General features: G+C 37.4%; 1 protein-coding gene across 6 annotated transcripts in view; it reads right to left on the bottom strand.

The window, feature by feature from the left end:
• The window catches only part of LOC128099428 (contactin-4), a 1,007,148-nt gene that overhangs the window by 946,594 nt on the left and 45,045 nt on the right, over positions 1-15,509 (bottom strand). The window lies entirely within an intron of this gene.

Raw genomic sequence — 15,509 nt, 5'->3', positions numbered from 1 at the left:
TACCTCCACTACTACATTGCCCCTCACAGCCATTTCTTTTTCTTGAGAATTTAGACACCACTCTTACATCAGTTAACTCCTAATTTTTTTTTTTTTTGATTTTTCGAGACAGGGTTTCTCTGTGTAGCTTTGCGCCTTTCCTGGAACTCGCTTTGAAGATCAGGCTGGCCTCGAACTCACAGAGATTCTCTTGGCTCTGCCTCCCGAGTGCTGGGATTAAAGGCGTGCGCTACCACCGCCTGGCCTATTTTTTTTTCTTTGACCCATTCAACTACTGACTCCAAGCCTTTAAGTCAATACCTTACTTCACTGTGTAGATACATATGAAATCTTACTAAAACTCAGTGACTTCACACAGAAACTACGTTTGTGGGATGTAGTGGGGTCTGTTGATCACAGATAGGTTCATGAGGCAGCTCTTCTTCAAACTGTAGAACTGATCATACTTAGCAGGCCTGACTGTCTTGTAGGCTTTTCCTTGTGGTTGAAGTGAAAGAATATTAGCCATTCAGAGGAAGCAATTATCGCAATGATTCCATAAACCTAAATGACTGAGCCTCAATACCTTCTTTCACTTTTAACTCTAATGGCCTGTCGGGTAAAGGCATTCATTGGTACTGGTTACATGGATTCTCTTGTTTCCATCTCCCATCATACCTTAGAACCATTGGGATTACAGGTACACTTGTATGCACAGCATTATGTGGCTATGTAGATTTAAAATGAGGGGTTCATGTGTGTGTAGCAAGCCCTTTACCCACTGAACCAACACCCCAGCTCTCAAAACGTATTTTAATAATAAAGATTTCCCATCCCAGAGAAGAGGCAAAACAAATCTTGCTTGCCTATTACCAGAAGAAGAAGAAAAGGCAGTTGCAAGGAAGGGATGCCCACCTTCAGGTAATTAACAGAAAACATGCGTTGTATGTGTAAACAGAATGTTTCCAATTAAGTCATGCCTAAAAGTTGTATGAGAGACTTCTCCCCTTCCAAGATATATGTTTGAAAGCTTTTTAATGAATTATAAAAAGAAAAATAGACTTCTAGTGCCTATTTTAGGATGACTAATTTGTTTATTAATAAAACACGAATGAAGAATGAAGGAGACAGGTATTTGAGGTTTCAAATTCTTAAGTGCAAACTGAAGTATCTGTGTAGAAACCATTGCATAAGCCCCAGGGGAGGTTTGTCAGAAAAATAATAAGAATGCAGCTCAGAAATGGATTTCTGCAACAGAGAAAAAAAACAAAACAACAACAACATATGTTCTCTACCTGGATAGAACTACTTACAGTTTCAAATGTCAAGAGAAGCCAAGGGGAAGGAGACCTCCTAATTGTCTGAGTATGTTATTTTGCTACCAATTAACAACAATGACAGTGATATACTATGTGTTACAGAAAGCTAGAAGAAAGAATTTTAAAAGCTGTCAGCATAAAATCTGATAAATCTATTTTATCTTTAAAATCTATTTAACCTGCCTGTGTACTAAAACACTGACCTTAACCAAGATTACCTATAATCTTAGCTTTCAGAAATCAGATAAAAAAAATAGCATAAGACTAGTTTACCATATAAATAATAGAAATGATCATTTAACTAATAATGTAAAGGCTTCTTTAAAATGCTACTATAAGTAGAGTGTAACACGTAACATTACATTGTAAAGTTAAAAACGCCATCTCTATATTGGAGATGAGGAAACAGGTAGCTTTTCTGTACACATTCCCATTAACCACATAGTTTGGCTCCAGAGAAAAGACTTTTAACCTTGTGGTAAATGCTTCTTAAAGCTAGAACTCAATTTACAAAGTGCTTGCAATTTGTCATGTATAGTACACAGCCTTTATTAAACTACTGGCTTTTAAATGCATAGAAATATTCCTAGCCTCCTAATTAGACATTTGAACTATAGTCTTACATATGTCAATTTCTCTATATCTTGAAATTTGAGAGACAGAGAGAGAGATATGCAGGGAGACAAAGAGGGAGGAAGGGACGGAGGGAGGGAGGGGAAGAAGAAGAAGAAGAAGAAGAAGAAGAAGAAGAAGAAGAAGAAGAAGAAGAAGAAGAAGAAGAAGAGAGTGACTCTAAATATGCCAGGCCCCATTCTTCATGGAAATTTATACAAAGCCCTGAAGGTCATCATGACAGCATCATTGTGGTCATCCTTCACACTTATCCTGTTAGCATGGGTCAGGCCTCTCCTTATGTTTATCAGTATGAGAAACTAAAAAACCATAAATCAATAAGTAGCCTATATGGCATGTGGTTCTTACATTTTGACTAACCAGTCAATTCATTTCAAACCACTATTCTTATATTTTAGTTTAATTGCTTGCATAAGCATAGAGAAAAATTACACATGACCCAGACTAGCGTCTATACAGCAGGTTGATTGAAACACAACAATAAAGACAGAATTTCAAGGCACATTTCCTATGGCCTGAGGGAAGGCTACTTTCTAGTAATAAAGCTCTCCATCTTCAGCATATAAGCCTGAAGGTGCTTTTAGGGTGTACAAAAAAGTAAGCGGGGTGGGGGGAGTGGTTTATGAAAAATGCATGAAGCTCAAGTTGACCATTTACAATCAGTGACAGATTTCTCAATGAATCTCTTTACTGACAAAATTGCCATTTATCCTCCCTTGATACGAATTCTGTGCTCTACTTTGAAAACCACCCCATGGAAACACAGATCCCTTAGAAGAAAACTGTAAACTATGGAGTTTCTACAATGCAAGTGCCTTTAGTACTATATCCCTGCCTGACTGAACTTGAGGGTTACCATAAGGCAAATGCAACATTTCTGAAATAATGAAAATCTAATAGCTGACCCAAGAGCTTTACTCACTTGAAAATTTACCTGATTTACTCTAAATCATAAAACAAATCTCTCCCATTACAGCAGAATCAATATAATATACAGGTTCAACACAAAGAAAATCTACAATAGTTTAATATTTGAGAATGTGGTAAGAAAATTAATAGGCTCACTGGAGAGACACTACAAGGGATGTGTGTGTTTTCACATGTGTGTGTTTGTGTGGGTTTGTGTGTGTGAGAGAGAGAGAGACAGAGAGAGAGAGAAACAGAGACAGAGACAGACAGAGACAGATAGACAGACATCATCGGAAGATGTAATGTTTCATTGACATCCAAACGTAATTCAGTTAAACATCCAAATGCATTCCATTTGTACCTCACAGATGATCACATTTGTCCTTGACTTTTGCTTGTCTCTGATCCAAATTATTAGCACATCATAATATAATAGACTACCACATATTGGAATTGTCCCAAGGCATTTTGTCACATGAAGAAAGAGAGACATTAACATTTACTGACTCATTGAATTTAATCATCAGCAGATAATTATTAAGTTCATTCATCAACCTTGTAAGATTCATATATTCTAGTCTCACACACCAAGAAACAGGATGTTTCAAGCCAAAGGTTAGAAAATTACAATCAATATCATTCCTATTTTCCTGAATAAATTTATTAACTGTATATAGATTTACTCAGTAATTACAGCCCAAGAAATAGAATATACTTAAGGCTAAAGGTATCACATTGAAATTAGTCCTATTGTGACTTTTTAAAATTTTCTTAAGAGATGAAGTCTCACCAGCACCAGTTAACTGGGACTACACAATAATTCCAATTTGGGGGCAGACTTCCTGTGCCCTAGAATGAAAAGAAGGAAACCTTCAGGTAAATCATTATTGGACAAGCCCTGTGGGAGCATGATGGGAACCAGTTAAAGGTGTTACCAATAGCATCTTTCCCTTTTGACAAAGGGTAGAGTTTTGACAATGTTTTATCATATTTTATGTTAGTCGCTTATTTTTTGCAGTTTGCCTCAATTATCCAAAACACCTTCAACTAAAGAAAAAATAAAAAGAAAGCTCAGTCTATCCTTGCTACCATCCTGGGTTTTATATAACTATTTACAGGCGCCAAAATGGCAGAGCCAGAGTCTCTGCTCCAATTGATTAATGAGAACTCTGAGACTGAAGAGAGCTGGAATGTGACATGGGCAGAGGGCCAGGCCAACAAAATGACCAAGTATGCCTGAAGCCCCACAACATGTACAAACCACTGTGTTTCACGAGTGTGTGGACCAATAACAAAGATTTGCTTAAGTGTGACCTATTACTAGGAAATAGCAGAATGCCATCAGGATTAATTTGATTAAGCTACAAGAGAACACAGATGTCTATTCCGAATCACAAACTCTTTACCATTCTTTTACTATTTTCAAATAAGCAAAGAAATGTCAATATTGAGAAGCACAGTTTCAGGGGAGACCATTGCATCTAGGTCAAACGACCCTGACAGTCCCCCATACCTCCCACTTTCCTGAGGGAGAAAAATGGCTCTCTTTCTCTCTTTCCCTCCCTCCTTTTTTATCTTTTTCTCTTCCACCCTCTTTCCTTTCATTGTTCCTTCTCTTCCTGCCCGTGCATGCACACATACACGTCTGACATTCTCTACATATATATATATTTCACTTTATATAAGTAAAATAAAACTATTATGAAAAAGGATAGTCTGGGGTTAAGAAATCTACAAAATACCTGTGAAGATTTTGTTTCTTAGACTACCTTAGAGAAGTGGTTCTCAAACTGTGGGTTGCAACCCATTTGAGTCACCTAAGATCATCAGAAAACATGGATATTTATATTACTATTCATAACATTAGCAAGATTACAGTTATGAAGTAGCCACAAAGATATTTTAGGGTTGGGAGTTACTATAACCTGAGGAACTATATTAAAGGATTGCAGTATTAAGAAGGTTGAGACCCACAACATTAGAATACCACACAGATGAAGATTGAACTGATTTTCAGACATAGCATCTTAATGTTTAATTTGACAAAATACACTTAATTGAAGACTTCCAATGAGCCAGGCACTGTTTTATTTCAAGTTGCCACTTTCAAGTTTAAACATAAGCATGACTATTAGGATCCTAGTCCAGGTCAATAAATGCAGTCCAAGCCATTTCCTCAACCAAGCACATCACTTTACAACCTACCTACTACAGGTAGGCAAGATCACACATACCCTTCACTACCATTCTGCACTTGTGTCTGCTGGGGAATACTATGCTTATGTAGTCAAGGCTGAACTTTCTATGATTTGCAGTCAAGAATTTCCCCATTAGCACCTTTTGGAAACCCATAAAGTGGATATAGACTCTAAATTTGTCATGATCCACCATGGGAACTGGGTACTTGATTAGGTGAAAGGAAATCCTGTTTTAGTGACTCGTACATGCTGGAAACAACAACAATAATAATAAGGATATAGAGTAGAATCATAATCCATAAAACAGTATCATGGTTAACGTCAAGGAAACAGACCATAAAGTCATGGCAACTGCTCCAATGAGAGTTGCTGCAGATACCCAAAGCATGAAGGGAGATAGGGAGAGCTCATGTCTCCTCTGTGACTGCTAGATTTCTTTCTGTACCCAGAGAACACAGCTACTAACTGTTAACCCCTTCTGATTTTACTTTATCTTCTTAGTTCTAAGTAAAATGTGACAATTCTCTATCTGAAACACTTGGAACAAGTTGTGTTTCAGATCTTGGAGTAGGCTTTTTTTTTCATTTTGTTTAGACTTTTGAAAATTTGTAGCATGAATCTTAAAAGGTCTTATTAATAAAAACAAACCCTAAGCCAGGTATTGGGGTAAATGTTGAAAGATCAGAGAAACAAAACCGGCCACAGCCAACCTCACCTCATCAGTTCCTCAGCTCATCTCATTTCCTTAAAATGGAAACCTCTGTGACCTCATCGGAATGTATCTCAGCTGAACTGCTGCTCAAAAGCCTAAAAGCTTAACCAGGCTCTAGTTCCTGGTCCTCACACCTCATATACCTTTCTGATTCCTGCCATCACTTCCTGGGATTAAAGGTGTGAGTCAACATGCCTGGCTGTTTCCAGTGTGGCTTTGAACTCACAGAGATCCAGAGGGATCTCTGACTTCAGAATGCTCAGATTAAAGGTGTGTATGCCACCATTTTCTGGCCTCTATATCTAGTGACTGTTCTATTCTCTGACCCCAGATAAGTTTATTAGGGTGCACAATATTTTGGGGAACACAACATCACCACATTTCCTCTTTTTTGTCTAAAACTAAAAAAGCTTATAACTAATACAAGAAAAACTATATCCAATAAGTATATATGATATATACAGTCAAGAATTACGTTAACAATGTCTAGTCCATTAACATTTGACAGATTCATACAAAAATTCCATATATATTAACAATGTCCAGTCCAGTAACATTTGATAAACTCAGACAAAAAAAAATTCATTACTTATCCTATTTAAAACAAGTAGTTCCTTTTTCAAAGTAGATTCAATAATCTCCCTTTTTATCTTATCATATCCATATTCTCTTTTTTTCTGAGTAGATCCAAAAATCTACCTTTTATCTTATCATTTCTATATCTTTCCTTTTTTTCATTTTAGAGTAGATTCAATGATCTACCCATTTATCCTATTACTTCTTTATCTTTTTTTTCAGAGTAGATTCAATGATCTACCTCAGATATTTACAAGCATAATTGATTCAAACATCCCCAAACTGAAATATTCAAAAAATCAAATCCCTTTAAATATCATGACAAAGCTAAAACCCTCTCAGAATTCAGATTAGGGATAATCTGTATGTCTATAACACTCCAAAGAAACCTATGAACTTGTTTTGTCTCCCCCACCACTCTCTCTCTCTCTCTCTCTCTCTCTCTCTCTCTCTCTCTCTCTCTCTCTCACACACACACACACACACACACACACACACACACACACACATCCTTAACTAAAATTAAAAACTAACCAAAAATGTTATGGTTTGAATTAGTTCCATCAATTGAATTCCTCATTAAAACTTACCATTGATGCCTTTAATTATATTTAATTATCTTAATTTCTCATCACACTATGACATCTTAGGTTCATGACAATAGTGCCCCATTATTTGATTATTTATTCTATACTTAGAGGAGCAGAACACGTGATAAATGATTATGGCTATACTTCCTTTTCTCATCTAAAAATTAAAGATGGCAATGGTAATAACCCAGTGTGATGCCTAACATACCAAATTCATTTAATAATGTTAGATTTTACTATGCTAGCAAAATTGTATAAAAAAGGATCAAGATAATTCATTATCTGGATGCAAAAATCACATTATTCTGATGATTCAGAGTCTCACATACTTCATCTATAAAATGAGGCATTCTCACCTACTACTATATGTCACTGTGAAGACTAAACAAGAAAATGAGCATTAATGAAACTAAGAATTTGGACACATATTTCATGTAAAATCATATTTGATGACATTTTCTCTGACATCTTTAACCTACCAATATTTCTGAAAGTAACTTCAAATCAAATTTACAAATAAAGGAAGACAAATAGAACTGGCTTATTAATATCATCATTGTTGGTTCAACATTACAAAGAAAATGGGATTTTTTTAACCTATGAAATGAACATGAATCACAAATTATGAGACGGTGAGAAATGCTGAGTTGCCATAAAGACAAGCCCCCCAGAAAACGCAGTGCAGCACTCTGAATGACCCTGAGAAAAGTCACTTATGCAAAGAAGGCACAAAGTATAAATCCATTTGAATCCATTTAAGAGACATGAGACGTTAAAGGCAAAGCAATCACCTCTTTTGGTGGTAGCAGCTCTGGTACTGAGTTAGAGCCTCACAGTTGTGAATAGAGGCACCACATTCACAAAACCTAAAAGCCATGGGGAATGGGTTTGTGTTTCTCCTCTAGGAGATCAGAGAATATTCCAGAAATCAAATTCGTATTTTTAATGAAATGTGACTTTTCCTCCTTTCATTTCCTCTTCTCCCCTCCATCACTGCTCCACTTTTTCCTCCTCAGCCTTGCATGCCTTCATTCTTCTGTCACTTGAAAGGGCAGTTGTAATAGCTTTAGAACTGGGAAGGGAAGGGATGCTTAATATTGAAGGAACAAGTGCTTTACATTTAATTTCACTTGCTCTTTAAGAATTTCATATATGCATATAATATGCTTTAATCAAATATAACCCTTCCTTCCCTCTCATCCACTTCCACCCTTATCTCCCCAAAGCAGGCACATTATCTAGGGCTTTGACTCTTAAAATTAAATAAAACCGAACAGAAAGGCTATTAGATCTGGGGGATATTATGAAGTAATTTACAAAAATGTATAATTTTTGTGTTAATCATAAGTAGAGTCACGTGGTTCCACAAACACTGGGCATGACATAGGCATGTGTACTGTTTACCTCCTCAGTTTTCTTTTTGGCTCTGCAACCCGCTGACAACCAGCTTCAGGGTAAACTAGAACCATGTCCACCAGGTTTATGTGGGAACAGTTCATGTGTCTTTAATTAAATCTGTTAAAGTATCATAAAATGAATATGAACTGCATCAGGATGGAGAGCGTGTAAGGGTGGTAGCAAGATGTAATGCCTAGCTGCTTGGGGTTTGAAAATGCACCATCAGATCCTGGGTATGACTGTAAGGAGTTAACAGGAAGTAGGCTGTCAGGGAGGAGGATGGAGTGGCAGAGATGACATTCCCATACAGATGCTGGACTGTAAAGAGAGAAGACACTTAGCAGCTGAGATGCCACCTCGCTAGCCTTTGTTATCTCCTGTGCCAAGGACCATCAGACTGCGGAGATGAATGAGAGGAGGAGGAGGCGGCAGTTGATAAAGAAGGGAGAGGCATCAGAAAAGTGTGGAGTCCTATTTTAAAAAAAGACAAGAGACTACTTGATGGTCGACCAGCGCTAGAGCCCCCACCATTTGCCCCTGGATATTCAGTTCTTTGTTCACATCTGGGAAGAACACAGACTCCTGGTGAGCAGCCAGCCAATGGCCCTGAACTCCCTGCAATAAGAATGCTAATCTTTGGGGATTTAGAGCATTTCACTCTTCACCACTGAAACTGGATTTGCATGTGTCTGCCAAAGTCTGGAAGGTTTTTGGAGGTAATCACAACAAGCTCACTTGAAAGCATTTCACACTGAAAATGCATTTGCTTGAACACAGGCATGGTTGAATTCTGCCTTATGCAAACCTGGTAGTGATGAAAACATGATGATGGTGTAGTGATCAGTCTGAGATTCTGGGAGTTGTATAAATTTAGCATAGTAATCTTTTGAAGGATTGATTTCAAAACCTCATTGAACACTGTACAGTTTCTCAACCTCAAACCTCTATCTTGTTTGCAACATCATCTGTGATAGATTATCACTAATAAAGTTATTTGGGTAGTGTAACATATCTTACAGGTATAAAAGTCAGGAGTCCAAAAGCAGATGTCACTGGACTAAAATTAAGTGACAGTAGGGCTTGTCCTGGAGCCTCACCTCTTGAAGGGTAGATAAGAGTGTCTGCTTCCTGTGTTTCCCAGTTTGTAGGGATTTCTTGAATTATTGAGCACCCCTCTTCTCCCTCCAAATACAGCTGTCATCTGACTCTCACCCCTGCTTCCAGGGCCATGTTCTGTCTTGATTCTGTGTCCTGCCACTTCCTGTCACTCAAAAAGATGCTACTAGAACAATTCAGTACATTCTTTCCATATCAAGAGGCTTAGCTTAGTTTACTTAATGTGCACTAGAGTGAAAAAGATAAATGTCACATGTTGTTTTTTTTTTTTTTTTCTCACATAGGGGAGCTAGATTTTTACTCAATGGAGTGAAACTGAGTATATGGTTCAGATAAAAATGGTACTTATTGCGCTAGCATGAGGATCTGAGTTTGTATCCAGCACCCACATAACAATCCAGGCATGTCTGTTCACACATCTGTAAGCACAGTGCTACAGGGGAAAGAGACAAGAGGATGGCTGGGGCTTGCTGGCCCTCATCATAATTCCATGATTGACTTTGTCTCAAAAGAGTAAGACAGAGAGTCAGAGAGTGGGCATCTTGACTGTCTCCTCTAGTATCTACACACACAAACAGGGTGTGTGCTAGAGTACACCCAAGCAATCAACTATATATACATATACTACACTTATACACATATATAGTCATACACTCACATACATACACAGAGACATACATAAGTAAAAGGATGAATATTTTCAAATAAAAGAACCACTGACATGGGGAGCGAGACAGAGTAATATGAATATAACCAAAGTAATGTATGTGTGTGTAAATAAATATATATATGGAAATTTATATTTTTGAATATATATGAAATATATATATACATAGATAAAATTGTATAATAAATATGTTTCTCTGTATAATCAACATACAAAATCCTATTATTGGCATGATATGCTATACCTTGAGATACCTATTTCCTAATTGTTCCTGACCTATGGTAGATACCTAAAATATATATGTTGAAATCCTAACCTCAAAGTGATAGTATTTAGAGATGAAACATTTGGAAGATGATTAGTTAATAAAAGTTATGCCTTTGTGAAAAAGACAAGTGACTTTACAAAAGTAACCTGATGAACCCCTTCCACCATGTAAACACACCACAAGCAACAATCTGCAAACCAGTAATTGAACCCCTACTAGTCAGGAAATCCATGTTGGCTTTATCATGGACTCCTTGTCTGCACATCGCTATAAAGATTACATTCCAGTTATTTCATTTGATAGAATTTTGCTATGGCAGCTCAAATATAAGACAGCTTAGGCAATAGCGGTGTCTATTTTCTTATAGTCATACAAGAAAAACATGTTTTCCTCTTGAATTACTATGTAAGAACCTTAAAAAATTTTAAGGTGATTTAGGAAAAGTTTGTACATGTGTGTCAGGTAAAGGAAGGGGAATCACAGAGCAGAAGCATAAGGGCAGGACTGCAGATGTAGCTCCATTGGTAGAGTGCTCCTCTTGCTTGCTAAAAGCCCTAAGAGTGATACTTCAGCACCACATGATGTGGGTAGAAATGGTAATACAATGGCTGTAAACCCAGAGATAGGAGGACAAACATTCAAATACTACACAGTCAGGTCAAGGCGACCCTAATCTATATGAGACCCTGTTTCACAAAAAAATTAATAACCTGGTCTGTAGAAATAGCACAGAAATTAAGAAAACTTGCTGCTGCAGAAGACCAAGGCTCAGTTCCTGGTATCCACATGGTTGCTAACAACCATCTGTAATTCCTGTACCAGAGGCCCTGACACCTTCTTCTGGCCTCTGCAAGGACCAGGCCCACACATGGTGCAGAGGTGCATATATGAAGGCACTCATACCTACACACAAAATTAAAATAAATAAATCTTATAAATAATTAAATAAATAAATGATCGACAAAATTCCGTAAGTATAAAGGCTCCCAAGCTGAGGAGAATGGTCCCCTATGTAACTTGATATGTTTCCCTAGGCTTTTGTGTCTGAATTGCCCAGTTCTTGAGACACTCATCAACCAAGCTGCCTTGGAAAAGTACCCTTAAATTCTAACTTTCATGAATACCCCATTAGAATTCCACTGACCATCTACTTCCATGGCTCTTTAACTGTGTTATACTTTCAAGGCAGCTTGAAGTACTTCACAGTTCCAGTATTAGATTACATTACATTCCTTCTGATTCTATCATATCTTAAGAAAGCTGGGATCACAGCCATGGCTGTGATAAAATGTGCTGCATGGAAATTAATGTAGACAGGAAAGAGGGTGGCAGTGTCCAATCTAATTCTAGTATGTGAGAAGTTATTAAGTCCCCAAGAGATTCATGCACCTCATTACTAAGTAACTGTGGGTATTCATACCAAACAGAAGTCCTTTCTTCCTGGATTGGATATATTTTTTAAAATTATGGAACTTTTTTCTGACTGTGTTAACACATAATCATTCACCTGTTTCGACTTAACCATTTTATGAATGGAACCTTTATTCCTGTAGGCTGGAGAGCTGTGAAAATGTGGCTGAGACACTACAGGTAATCAGAACCAAGAAACCTTGAGAATCTTGGATTATGAGTTTCTATTTAGGTAATGCTTACACTTAATTTTCTGGTGTATTCACCAAATCCATTCCTCAGAAGGTCACACTGTCACCCACCCATTATGTAAGAAAAAACACGTTATCCAAGTATGTTAGATAAATCTCTGTCCTGCTTTTCAAAAACCCCATGTCTTTCCCATAGCCCCTTAAAACCATGCACATGATTTTCTTTGCTTTGCTACTGTCTATGGTGATATATTATTTGTACTGAAATGTGATTTTATTTGTATGTTTATAAATAAAGTTGCCTGGGGGTCAGGGCTAATAGCAAGCCATAGCAGAAGCTGGGCAGTGGTGGCATACGCCTTTAATCCCAATCACATGACAGGCAGATCTCTGTGTGTTCAAGGATACAGCCAGCATGGAGACACATGTCTTTAATCTCAACACCAACCATAGAGACCTAGAGGTCTGTATAGACAGGCAGTCACAAGGAGGTCATGTGGTTGGGTTTACAACCAATGAGAAGGCAGAACAGAAAGTCAATAAAAGGACAGACACACAGGAAGTAGGCCTCTTTCTGAGGGGAAAGACGGCAGTGGTAGGAAGGGTAAGAAGGCGATTTTAAGTCTCAGCTCTTAGCTACTGCTCTGACCTCTTGGGCTTTTAATTCTGCATTTGGCTCTGTGTTTCTTATTTAATAAGACTGTTACATCTACAACCGTTTTCAGAAATAATCACAACTTTTAGGATATATAGACTTAAAATTTTCATAAATGTCTATTAAGTAGATGTGTTTTATAAATTTATGATAGATTCATATATGCTGGAATGGTAAGATACATGATATATAATAGGTTTTACAAAAGGGAAGTCTGTCATATAAGTTAGGCCAGTTTCAATTATCTGACATATACAAGCTAGGATCAGGATAATGTTATAATTTCAACTGAGTCCCAAATCTTGAGAAACATGGTAGCTAATGGTATAAATCCCAGTCTTCTGGCAGAAGATTCATATCCTAGTACAACCTATCAGGCAATAAAAAAAATGAATGAATTTTTTCTCCTTCTGCATCTTTGTTTTATTTAGACTTTCAACAGATTGGACAATGTCCACCCACGTTAGGGAGAACAATCTAATTTACTGACTCAATTTAAATCTCATCTAGAAACATCATCACAGACTCACTCAAGAATAACATTTAATCCAAGCACCCTATAGCATAGTCAATTTCACATAAATTTAAGAATCACAACTTCCAGTCATTTGAAGTCTCTTCCTCTTTGGGAATTCCTCAACATAAGAAAACATATTTGCAGGAGATCAGATTCCTGATGCAGAAGTAGTAGGCTCCTTATTTTCTTCTTTGCCAAAATATGAGCTGTGCACAGACAAAACAATGCACTGTTACCAGGATAAGGAATTCAGAGAAAGAAAAAAATAAAAGCTAGAAATTATATGACAACAAGAAGTAAGAATATCATTATTCAGTCTCAGAACTCAGGTAATGGTAGACTGTGCACAAGCCTCTCCCTTCCTGGGTTGCAGCTGGCGGGACTATCCCAGCTCCTCTGACCTTGCCACTCTTCAATATTAGCTACCTTTCTTCCTGCTGGCATTATTATCATCATCGTTATTGTTAATGATGATGATGATGATATAAACATATGCTTTCCTATTTACATCAGCTACAGTGCATTTCTGTCTGAAGTAAGCATGGCTCTCCAGAAGCAATGTGATGTAGCATGAATCTTAAAAGGTCTTATTAATAAAAACAAACCTGGACCCAGGTATTGGGGTGAATGCAGGAAGATCAGAGAAGTAGAAAAAGCCACAGCCACCTCACCTTGCCAATTCCTCAGCTGATCCTGTTTCCTCAGACTGGAAGCCTCCGAGTCCTCATCCAAAATGAATCTCAGCTGAATTGCTGCTCAAAAGCCTAAAATCTTAACCAGGCTAGTTCCTGGTCCTCACACCTTATATACACCTTTCTGCTTCCTGCCATCACTTCCTGAGATTAAAGGCGTGAGTCACCATGCCTGGCTACTTTCAGTGTAGCTTTGAACTCACAGAGATCCAGACGGATCTCTGCCTATGGAATGCTAGGATTAAAGGCATGTGCTACCACTGCCTAACCTCTATGTTTAATATTATGGCTGTTCTTATCTCTGACCCCCAGATAAGTTTTTTGGGGTGCCCAATATATCAACCACAATGTGATTTTTACCAAAGTCTCATAAGCTAGTCTACACGCTAAAGTCACATGAAACACCTCATAAATACTAGTTAGGTGAATCACTTGTATGTACCAGAGCAGTTTGAATAAAGTAACCTTCTAAATTCTCTTCCTTAAACTATAGTTTATAAGGAAAGTAAAGAGTAAGACTAGAGACAATACAATCTGCCTTGGAACACCTTTTACTTTCAAGATGAGGAAGTTGGAGACATAGTTGGGCTTCATCAGGAGTAGCCAGGCAATACCTGTGGCTGCCATGTCTGCTTAGTTCAGCAAATGAGACCTAAATAACTGGCATTTTGTGGGTAAAGCAGAAACAACCTTACATATATCAACATGAAATGTGCCACTATAACGTATAAAATTGACATTTCATGTCCATTTTAGATACAGCTACATGATCTTAGTCTAAAAGGGACTATTTAAAGAGAGAGGCAGAGTTCCCCTTTCTAACAGATAGGGGCCATGGTTAGGGAATTTATCTAGATGATATCTGAACTAGAGTATGATCTATACAATGATTTTGGTACAGTGGCATCACACACCAAAAATAGTTTTCTTCTCCTAGTTCTAATGTGCTGTGCCACATCTGTCCTATGTAAGAACTTTCTCCCTTTGGCATTTCCACAATCATTACAAAGCTGATCAATAGGCTTTTCAAACTAATAAACCTTGGAATTCTCCCTTTACTCATTTCATTTCAGGTAAGAACAGACTACAATAATCAATTTCTACAGAGCCCGGACTAAAAAGGAACAGTCTATTCACTTGATATGAAATTCTAGACAGTATGTTCCCTCTGTTTACATACCTAAAATACTCAAGAATTTTTTTGTTTGTATTTGTTCCTTTGTGTGTGTATGCATGTAGGCAAGTGTTCGTGCACACATGTGGATGTACATGCCAGATGCTGATGTAAGTTTGTTCTTCAATCTCTTTTCATTTTATTTTTGAGACAAGTTCTCTCACTGAACTAATTTGACTAAAATAGCTGACCAGATGGTTCAGAGGATTGTCCTGTCTCTACCTCCCCAGTACCAGGGATAGAGCTGCTGCTGTAATGTCCGGTTTTTTACATAGTGCTGGGGATGTGGACTTAGGTCTTCATGCTGCACTGCAAGTGCCTTACTCACTGAAACTTCTCCCCAGACTTCTTCTTTAATCTAATAAAATAAAAGTCACATAATTTTTTAAGAAGTATTTCCTCAACTTTTACTATATCACTTCTTAATTGTAACAACTCCCAAAATAATTTAAAAAGTCACAAACAAAACACTTCAGAGAGACAAACTGTGTAATTTTGTAAAACG

This window comes from Peromyscus californicus, unplaced genomic scaffold, assembly GCF_007827085.1.
Source record: "Peromyscus californicus insignis strain IS unplaced genomic scaffold, ASM782708v3 Scaffold_6__1_contigs__length_162567912, whole genome shotgun sequence".
NCBI classification, from domain to species: Eukaryota; Metazoa; Chordata; class Mammalia; order Rodentia; family Cricetidae; genus Peromyscus; species Peromyscus californicus.
This window is presented reverse-complemented; position numbering and strand designations above follow the sequence as displayed.